Here is a 10,529-nt window from a genome sequence, read left to right on the forward strand (position 1 = left end):
TACTCAAAAATGATTACCTTTATTATCATATACGTACTTTCAAAAGATGACTCAGTGTCAAAGCTGAGACTCCTAGAGAGGATCCGTAGCCCCCCAGCCCTGCGCACAGATCCTGGGCCCTGGGTACTGAGACACAGGCCAAATGGGATACGATTCAACCTTCACATGACCACCAGTGGGGTCTTTCTGAAAAGGGAGCTTGGAATTCAGGCAATAGATATGAAACGCAAAGGAGCAGAGAAAGGTCTGGGGGACAAGGGTTGGGCAAACAGTGTTGAAGTGCCAGCTCCGTTGTTAGCTACCTAGACCAGGGAAAATCAAATTAACCTTTTTGTGCCTTGGTTTCCTCATCAGCCATTGAGATTTTGATACTACCTTTCCATCCTAGTTCTTATAAAGATTACATAAGATAACAAATATGAACGTGCCATAACAACTGACAGACACCTCATAAATGTAAGATGGTCCTTTTAGTTACCCTGAACCCAGTGCAGTGCTTTATAATGTCTCCCGATTTGAAAGCATGAGAGCCCGAGAGAGGGCAGCATGGCTTTCAGTGTGGTGGCTATTTTCCTTAGACCTCATTGTCATTGGAAAGAGGTCTGGAATGCAAGACAGGAAAATCTGAATTTGAGTCCTAGCTTCCCCCATCACTAAGTGATCTTAGCAAGTCTCTTCTATGGCTTCTCACAGAGAGGAGTAGTGTCAGATGACCACTGAGGCTTTCATGGCTCTAGTTCTGTGAGTTTTATTGAACTCCTTATCCCTCTAGCCAGAGATAACCAGGTTCCCCTCATAGTCCTTACTTAAAACATTTTTTAAAAAAGGTTTATTGAGGTATAATTGGCAGACGATAAACTGAGGACTCCCACTTCTGGCCAAGGTGGAGAATCAGGGGTGAGAGTCTTGACCCTGTAGGTCTTCCATGGCTTCATGTTTTAGAGAAAATGGAGCCGCTTCCTGGCTGATGCCTTTGCAGCCCCCAGAACCTCATCCGATTAGGGAAAGCAGCACTATTTTTTCTAATTATCCTGACATTTCTGACAAGGCCATTGTTCTTTAATCCTAAAAAGATTTGAAATCATTCTAATCCGGCTGGGCTCATGTCACACGACACTGGCTTCCGGGGTTTCCATGAGCTAGAAGTGCATTAACATTCCCCAAAGGTCACAATGGGGCTAAGAAAGGGCCTCCAGGCCTGTGATATGGGAGAGAAAGAACTTTGAGAGAGTGATCTTTAAAAAATCGTAACGAAATCTTTGGAACCCCGACTCTTTCTGCAAAGAAGCAGGTTTTGTCCAGCTCTTCTAGGCTCCCTGAAAGTCAATAAGACCCAGGGAGAGTGGAATGAGCCAAACAGTGCCAACACCCAAAGCCCTACTAGGAGGAAATCTTGTAGACAACTGCAACTGTCTGGAAGTCTATTAAGTTGGGGTAAGATTAATCCTAAACTTGGATTATAAGGCCAGAAAAAAAAACGACTTTTTAACAAATGTATTCCAGGAAGTCATCAGCCATGTGGTCAATCATGGAAAATAATGTTATCAAAGAATAATCAACAACCCAGGAAAAGTCTCCACAATACCAGCTTCTCATTCTCTGCAATAGTGACATTTGGGGCAGTCCTGCGTGTTGTAGGATGATTAGCAGCATTCCTGGCCTTTACCTACTAGATGCCAGTAGCACCCCACCCCCAGTTTTGACAACTGAAAATGTCACCAGACATTGCTGAATGTCCTCTGGGGGGCAAAATTGTCCCTGGTTGAGAACCACTGCACTAGAGCAATATGGTCCCATTTTGGTTTAAAACAGGAGAGTGATGATAGACTATTGTTTTAGCCACAATTTATTCAGTGACTGTTTCATGCCAGGCACTGTGTAGAGCATGTTACAAATAGAATATCATTCCTCTGTGGCTAGTGGATTACAGGGAACTCTTTTATTTTAATGAGAAACACATAAACCATTGACTTTGGGTCTTCCAATTTCTCCAGTTAATTTGCAGATTCTCCCTCTGCCTGCCACCCCACCCAGCAAGGAGGAGAGGAAGTGTTGAGAAGGGAAGAGATGAGTCCTGGCTCTGTCACTTCTTAGGGGTGTGCTTTTGAACAACCTGCTCACCATGTATGAACTTCACTCTTCTTGTTTATAAAATGAGGACAATGACACCTGCAAGACTGTGAGGTTTAAAAACAAAATCTGTGTTGAGAGGTAACTTGCCTCTTTTACTTACCAATGATTTCCTCAATGCCTGGCGACTGGGACTGGTTCATACTAGACGATCAATAAATGCTCCTTGAATGAATAGGTGGATGAAAGAAATGTCTGGCATCTATCACAGGTGCTGGCACTGATATGTGCTTGATAAATAGGCTGGCTGACTGTGAGTGATGCTGACGGGCAAAGGACAGAGACACCAGGAAAGAGAACAGGACACGAAAGATAACTGTCTCAGCCCTTGGGGAGTTCCTGACCCGGGAGGATGGGAACAGCAATTAACAATAGTTACAGATCATTAAATAATTGCAAGTGTGAGGCGCACTATAAAGAGGAGGCTCAGAGTCCCTGCATGCTCACACTCACACCTGGCCACAGACAGGTGACACCCCTGGCTTGCCCAGGCCAGCGGGTCTGCAATGAGGCCAAGGACCTGGGCTCTTGAGAAGTTTTAAGTTTGAAAACATTGCTTTTTAAGCTTAAAACAATGAACCTTAATAAAAGTAAACACTTCCATTGAGCTTTGAAACACTTAATAGGAGTTAAAAGTAATTAGGCTAATAAAATAGTCTTTTGTTCCAATTTAATAAGTGCTTTCTTTTATTAACTTCATTGTCCTTTAAGATTGGGATTAAGGTTTGTCTGCATTTGGAAAAGGTCACATTTGCCCAAAGACTGATGGGTGATAACAGTAAGGCAGCCCCCTGCACAGGGAGAGGCCAGTAAGAGCCTGGGCTCCATGAAACTGCATTTCAACTCCAACCCTGATGTCCTGCCTGTCTCCTGGGCATGTTTATCTTACACTGCTAAGCATCAGTCTCATTTGTACAGTGAGAATAATATCACTGTGTAAGGTTGTATTGAGAATTAAGAGAGCTCATGTATGCCTGTAAAGTACCTGGGATACCGCAGGGTACAAGGAGGGCGTTGTTAGCTGTGATGGCCCCTTTCCTTCTTCCCTTTACTTCAGAGGTGACCTTTCCAAATCACATTTAGTCCTTAAACCTCAGGTCAGGTGATAGTGCTGATGGGAAACCCTCCCACCCAGGTTTGGCTGCAAGTCACTCCTCTGGGCTCCTCTGGGCTCCTACAGCCTCCCGCATGCTCCCTCTCATGCATCCTTGTGATGGTCTGACCAGGAGCTTCTTGAGGACAGGGGTTGGGGCCACTTGTCTGCGTGCTTCTCCATGCCCGTTTGCTATCAGATGCCTTCCCCTTTCTGCTCTGCACTGCGGGGAACTACATTTTCCAGGCTCCCTGGGCAGTGGCAGGCTTCCGGCTAGTTTCTACCAAGGGGAGTGCTGATGGGAGATGAAAAAGTGGGAAAAAAGGAGAAGCCAGGATGCTTCTCTCTCTCTTCTTCCCTATTCTCTTTCAGGGGTTTTTGGTAGTGGCTGTGTCTCCCTGATAGCTCCTCTCTATGATCCAGCCCTGCTTGGCAGCCCTGGCTTCTGGGTTCTGAAAACACCACGTTCCTCCTTGTGTCCCTCTATCTAGTAATTGGCAGCTTTCTGATGTTGCTAAGTTCTGACTTGCTTCACTATCTCCTATTTGGCTCCTCAGCTTTTCCATCTTCTGTGTAACCTGTTCCCCGTACTAAATTTCCTCTATGTGAAATGCCTAGCATGGTTTCTGTTTCTGTGGTGGGACTCAGACGGATACATTCTGTGTCCCTAAGCCTCTGACACAGCACCTGACCCATGATAGGATCTCAGGAAGCTCTTTTTTGGCTGAGTACATTTCCCATTGTAATATTCCCCAAAGGTGGGATTTTGTTCATCTTTTACAGGCTTTCCTCTGGCCCTCCCTTGCTTTCTGTAGCTTTAGCAGGCCAGAAGCATGAGGAGCAATTAAAGTGAGCACCAGCCCCAGAAAAGTAGTGATCAAATGTTTAAAGTTCTTGAAAATTCTGTCTAGTTCATTTCTATTTCATTTTCTTAAGCCCCGGATTCTAATTGTATCTGTCTACACAACAAGTGTAATCAGGGAGCCAAAATTAAATTTCCCCAATCCCTGCCCTTCTAATCAATCACAAATCATGAATGAAAAGAGCAGATTCAAGTGGAAGAATCAGCTTTAGGAGGCCAGTCCTTCCATTAGCTCTGTTAGGCTCTCCACAGAGGTGGGACCTATCTCTCCCCACCCACTCCGCCCCAGCAGGGGAAAATGCAAACAAGTCACTTTTGATGACCACCTGTCTGCAGTGGTATTGGTCTCGAAGGAGACCTAAAGTGAATGCTAATTTCAGAAAAATAAAGTTTGGGGATATGGTTTGGATGTTTGTCCCCACCACCCCCACCCCACCAATGTCATGTTGAAGTGTGATTCCCAATGTTGGATGTAGGTTCTGGTGGGAGGTGATTGGGTCATGGTGATGGATTCATTATGAATGGTTTAGTGCCATCCCCTTGGTGATAATGAGTTCTCACTTGGTTAGTTTTTGTGAGATCTGGTTGTTTAAAAGAGCCCAGAACCTCCACCTGACTGTTTCTTGCTCTCTTTCTTGCCATGTGACATCACTGGCTCCCCCTTTGCCTTGTGCAATGATTATAAGCTTCCTGAGGCCCTTATTGGAGGTAGATGCCAGAGCCATACTCGTACAGCCTGCACAACTGTGAGTCAATTAAACCTCTTTTCTTTATAAATTACCCAGTCTCAGGTACTTATAGCAATGCAAAAACTATCTAACACACCTGGTTTCAAATGATTGGGAAGAAATGGGATTAGAGGTCTCTGAAGATGCCAGGGCTCTGGAGATTGCTGGGGGAAGGATAGCCCTGTCCCTGTCAGGGGCCGCCTCCTGTGTGGAGGGCCTTAGGGCTCTGGAGAGAGAACCCCTGTGTTCAAATTCTGCCTCTGCTACTTACCAAATATGGGACTTTGAGTATTTCACCTGGTCTGAATGGGCACCTACATCCTAATCCTGGAAACAGCTCAAATAGGGACAGAGGAGGTGCTTAACAAAGGATTAAGCCTACAACCTGGATCTATTCCTTGCCTTGAAGACCAGTTGAGGGCCCAGGATGAGCCTCCTGTGGGTGCACTAGCTCTGCTTTAATTGCCTAGTTGTTCTAAAATGAATCTTCCTTTGCATTGGAGAAAAAAACAACAGAGGCTACAGAAAGCCCCTGGGGTCTGTCTCAGTTGCTATTGCTCTGACTGTGTTCTGTGAACCCTGGGTAGGCAAGACATAGCTCCCACCTGTTCCTCTTTTCATCTCTTGCTGGTGAGGAGCAGGTGTTCTTTCCAAGCTTCTCCTATCTCTCTCCCCTCTTCTTACTTGTTCCAGTCTTTCTCCCTCCTCTTCCCTCTCCTCTTCTTTCTTCTTCCTTTGCCTTATCCTCTTCCCTGCTTTCCTCTCTCCCATTCTTTCCCCCTCCTCTGCTCTTTTCTCCTCTCCCTTCCTCTCCTCTCCCTTCCTCTTCCCTCTGCCTTCCTCTTCACTTCCCTTTCCTCCTACCCTTTCCCCTCCTTTCCCATCTTCTCTCCTCCTCTACCCCCTCATCCCTTCCTCTTCACCTCTCCCCTCTGTTTCCCTTCCTCTCCCTGCAACATTCTCTCCTCTCCTCCTTCCTCCTTTCTCCTCTCCCTCATTCTCCCCTCCTGTCCCTTCTGTAGCTCCCCTTATCCCTTGTGACATCAGCATCTCCCAGCCTCAAAACTGGCAGTCACTGTTTCATCAGCTCTGGCCCCAGCCAAGACCTCCCTCCCTTCTCAGCCAGCAGCAGCTGCTGGACTCTTGAAGGGGGTAACAATTAGTCATTGGAGGGTGGCAGTGGTTGAGGGAGACAGAGCGTGCCGGCCTTTGCAGTCATTGCTCTGTCACCTCATGTACAACAGGCTTAACCCAACATGTGATCTTCCCTTTGGCACCCCCCTCTCCCTCTGCCACTGCTGAGCTGTGTTGTGTGTATTTGTCCTCCCTCGTCCCCACACCCACAACCATCTTTATGCCCTCACCTCCTCTGTGAGCTTTATGCAGCCCTGCCTAGTGTGGCAGCTCCTTAAAGCACCTCTCTTGTTCTTCCCTTCCTTCCTGTGACCACTCCCTATCCCTAATATGGGTCCCTCACTGCTTCTCCCCTGAAATACTTGATCCTGGGTTCCTCTCCCCACCTTCATCTGTCCTGTCAACAATGACTGGAGTGCATTCCTGGTTCCTGTCCTCCTAGGGATGAAAAAGAGTGACATCTTTCCTCCCCACCACACTCCTAGAACAAAAGATAGGTTAACAAGAGAAAAGCATAACACATTTATTTAATCAAGCTTTTATGTGATATGGGAGACTTCAAAAATGAAGACCCCAAGACCCAGGGGAAACTGTTTTTATGCTTAGGTTTGATGAAGAGTGGACAGCCATGTACTCTTTTTGTATTGGACAAAAGGGGTATAATCCAGTAGTAAAAGACTGAATGGGAAAACCCAGCAAGGCCTGTCTGTTCAGATTCTTCTTGGCCTCTCTGTTGTAGCATTTCTTCCTTCTGGGTATGATGCAGGACCCCTCTGCAATGAGGGCCTTAGGATCTAATATCAGATAAGGGTAGGTCAGAGAATTTCTTTATGGCCACCTCCTAGACAGAAGGGGATGGGGAGGTCAGAGTAGTATTTCCAGGGTTCATGGCTTACTTTGGGGGAGAGGGGTTCCAGTTTTTATGACCCACCTAGGGGACAAGGAATTATGTTTCTATGACTTGCTTTGAGGGAGAAATGAGGGGTGAGAGATAGGAAGCAGGAAGTCAAAGAGACCATGGTTCTGAGGTTGCTTCTGAGGTCTTCCAATGTCCTTTAGTTCAAAGTACTCAGCACACCAAAGTGCCATACTTTGGGGTATCATTTTCTGAGCTGCAGAATCCCAGATACATCACTCTCCTCAGAAGCTCTGGCTCTCCTGGTGCACTGACTGAGGCCAAACAAGTGTTCATGACCTACCCGAGCCTGAGAGAACAGCCCTCCAGATCCTGGTCCTCCTGCCTTCCACCATGGGCAAGAACCCCCACCCCACCTCTCCCCAACCCTCCTTGCCTTTTTCTGCTTCATGCCTTTGCTTGTGCTGGTTCCTTCTCCACCTGTTCCCATCACCCATACCCTGTTCCCATCACCCACTGCCATTATCCAGGGCCTAAACATCTCCCCCATTATGAAGCTGCTCTAGAGAGGGTGACGTCACTTCTCTTATAGGACTCGTTGGACACAGTCAGGGGCCCTAATACTGCATCAGCAGAAAGATGTGTGAGTGGTTCACATGACCTTTGACCACTGACTTTACTCACCTATGGAGGTGGACTTGGGCTTTTGCTTGAGAATGTGGGTGTGCATATGTGGGAAAATATGTTTAAAATGATCATGCTTAGGATGAACGAGGCTGGGTTTACCAGTGTATTTGCTAAGCACCTGCAGAGGACTCGCCTGGGGAGCTTGAAATAGTACATATTCCAGGGCCCTGTCCCTGACCTCAGAACCAGATTAGAGTAGCAGGGGAGGCGGCAGGAATCTGTGTTTTTAATAAGTCCTTCTGTTTGATCTTCACATTTGGAAATGACTACAGTAAGTGATCTCAGTATTAAAACTCTTAGAAAGCAGAGAGTTTTCATGAAGGAAATAATCACCTCATTATATATGTATTACTATGGATAAATATATGGGATTGGGGAGGAGAATCTGTATATAGGGAGAGAATTGACTGTTGTTTCAGACACTGTACCACAGGGTCTTATTCATTCCTTACTACTTCCCATGCAGCAGGTTCTATAATCCTCACTTTACAGATGAGAAAGGGGAGGCTCAGAGAGGGGAAGTAACTGCTGCATAGTCACACAGCTGGAGAGTGACAAGGTCCATGTTCAAACCAAGGGCTGATGCCAAAGTCCAAGCTTGAGCCACCCTGCAATGCTGCCCATTTGTGAGCCTGGATTTTTTTTTAACTTTCAAGGATAGGTTTTCTTTAACTTTCAAGAACAGGCCCCACTGGTTAACGGCTAACCCCAATGTCTCTCATGATACTCCCTGGAGGTGGGGTTCTGAGGTTCTAAGAGTGCTTCCCACTGGCCTGCCCTGTCCTCAGTATAAGCCCTAGATAGGTCTTAAAATTTAATCTTTTCTACTCTATTCCCGACTAGGCTTGTTGGTGCTGGAGTGAAGCATTCCTACCATGGTTTGGTTCTGAAACAGGCTGAGGGAACAGAAATATGAGAGAGGCAACTTGACTTATCCTATCCACAGTGAGTGCTGGAATGAAAAGAAGGCCCTGGCCCAAAATAGATGCCCAGGCTTTTCAATGGGACCTAAAATTTTACTACTTTGAGTTCAGATGCATCTTCTTTGAAAAAGAATTATCAGTAGAATGAATACAGCCACTACGAGTCTTTCATACTATAGGTAAACTAATTCATTCAGTTACTTTTCATTTGTGGAAAAAATATACTGAGACTATTCCACTTGGAAAATGAGAGTTTTAAAGTATATTGTTGCCATGTATAATTGAAAAAGTGGCATGCACATGTTGGGAATGAGTTCATTGCTTCCAAAGCACTCTGTGGATGTGGAACTCTTCTGGGTGAAGGGGATTCCATGGTTTCAGGCTGGGTGTCTTTGCTGGAGGACTTGTCAGAGCTTTAAAAATGCTAATTCTCATTGTGAATTTCTAGGAAGGGGATATAGTTCTCCAAATTTATTTGACGATAAACCTTTTCATGGAATCTTAACCCAGGATCAAAAATAAATACTAACCCCTTACCTGCACAGAATACTTCACAGTGAGTCCCCAGTGGGCTTCAGACACAACCTCATTCATTAGGGTTTTCTTGAGGGACAGATGAGAGGTCATTTGAGCCTGTGGCGAGCAAGGGCAAGCCTGGCGAGAGTGATAGGAGTGGGGATGGGCTCTTGGGGAAGCTCTAGGAAGGTGGGGACAAAGGGCCCACTTCACTGGTCCCTCTACTTGGTTCCCTGTCTGCCCCAGGAGAGGAGGCCTGCACTTCCTCAGGAGGCTCCCCTTCCTCCCCAGCACCTCTCACTGACTTGACCAAAAAGGCCATGCATGTGAGAGAACTCCGCCTCCTCCGTTCTCCCGGCTAACATGAGGCTCCAGCCAGGCACTTTTCTGGCTTTCTTGCTGCAGGAACATGGCAGTTTGTTTGGGAGCACAGCTTGCCAGGAGGCCCATGGCATGATGGCTTGATCAAAGGGCTTGAGCCAAGGCTGGCTCTGGGCCACATGGCTGGATTGCAGCCTTTCTATCCATCCCCCTAATCCCATTTAGGATGTTCAGGATCAATGAAAAGATCTGATCATTCAAATCATACCAAAGTGTGCTAACACCATGTGCTACCCCTCTGGGGATAAACCTGCTTTACAAAGAGAATGCTTGCCTAATGGTGGGACAGAAGGATGAAGGACATGCCTTTTACCTGTGGGACCCCATGAATTTAGGACCCCGTGAATGATCCATCACAAATCTGTCTGCATTAACCACTCTGTCCTTCCAGGTGCACTATTCTATCTGCGTATCCAGCAGCAAAATACAATTCTGCTCAGAATAATGAACCTAATGTTCTGAAGGCACCAGAAGGTTGTGGAAGTATTGACCTATCTCTAGTTAGCATCTGCTCACCAGGACCCCTGAGACTGTGGAGGGGGTAACTCAGCAGAAGGACCAGGGCTAACAGGGACTGAATCCTTACCACACACCAGGGCCCGTTCCAAACACTTTGCATGTTTTAAATTGCTTAATCCTCACAATGACCCAGTGGAGGAGATGATAGTTTTGTCTCTTCTTCATATTATGATAGAGGAAAATGAGGACAGAGAGGCCAAATGACAGGCCCATGGTCACCCAGCTAAGAAGTGAAGGGGCAGGACTTGAATTCAGGCCTCCTGGCCCCAGAGTTTGCAGCACCTGGCATGTGGCAGTAGTTGAGAAGTTACACTGAGTCTGAGTAGACCTGTAGTTAGTGACCCCCTCCACAGCACAGGGCTGATGGAGAGTGGGCTGGCTTGGGCCAAGAGCAGCTGGCACTGCAGATCTGTTGGAATAGCTCTGCCCAGGCTGCCCAGGGCAAGTTGCAGACTGGGAGGCATATGTATCCTAAAATAGAACTTTTGAGAAATAATGTGCATCCAAAGGAATGAGTCTCAGACGAAGATGTTCAAGAATCAGTAGCAGATGCTGTGTTGGCCACAGAATGTTTCTAGGTAAAATGCCCTCCTCCCCACCCCCCATGTCCCCCACAAACCAACAAACAAGCTAAGAAAAAAGAAACAAAATAAAATAAATTGAAACAAATTAATAAACATGCAAAAACCACACAGACAGT

At 46.4% G+C, this 10,529-nt stretch overlaps 1 long non-coding RNA gene across 2 annotated transcripts in view; it reads left to right on the forward strand.

The window, feature by feature from the left end:
* LOC100986620 (uncharacterized) overlaps positions 1-10,529 on the forward strand; it is a 213,015-nt gene that overhangs the window by 52,476 nt on the left and 150,010 nt on the right. Inside the window, exon 3 of one of the 2 annotated variants that reach the window (XR_010111662.1) lies at positions 1,995-2,305. The exons of the other annotated variant lie outside the window; for it this stretch is intronic. This is a non-coding gene — a long non-coding RNA (uncharacterized LOC100986620). Of the gene's footprint in view, positions 1-1,994; positions 2,306-10,529 lie in introns of those variants that run through there. 2 annotated transcript variants of the gene reach the window in all.

This window comes from Pan paniscus, chromosome 2, assembly GCF_029289425.2.
Source record: "Pan paniscus chromosome 2, NHGRI_mPanPan1-v2.0_pri, whole genome shotgun sequence".
Lineage (NCBI taxonomy): Eukaryota > Metazoa > Chordata > Mammalia > Primates > Hominidae > Pan > Pan paniscus.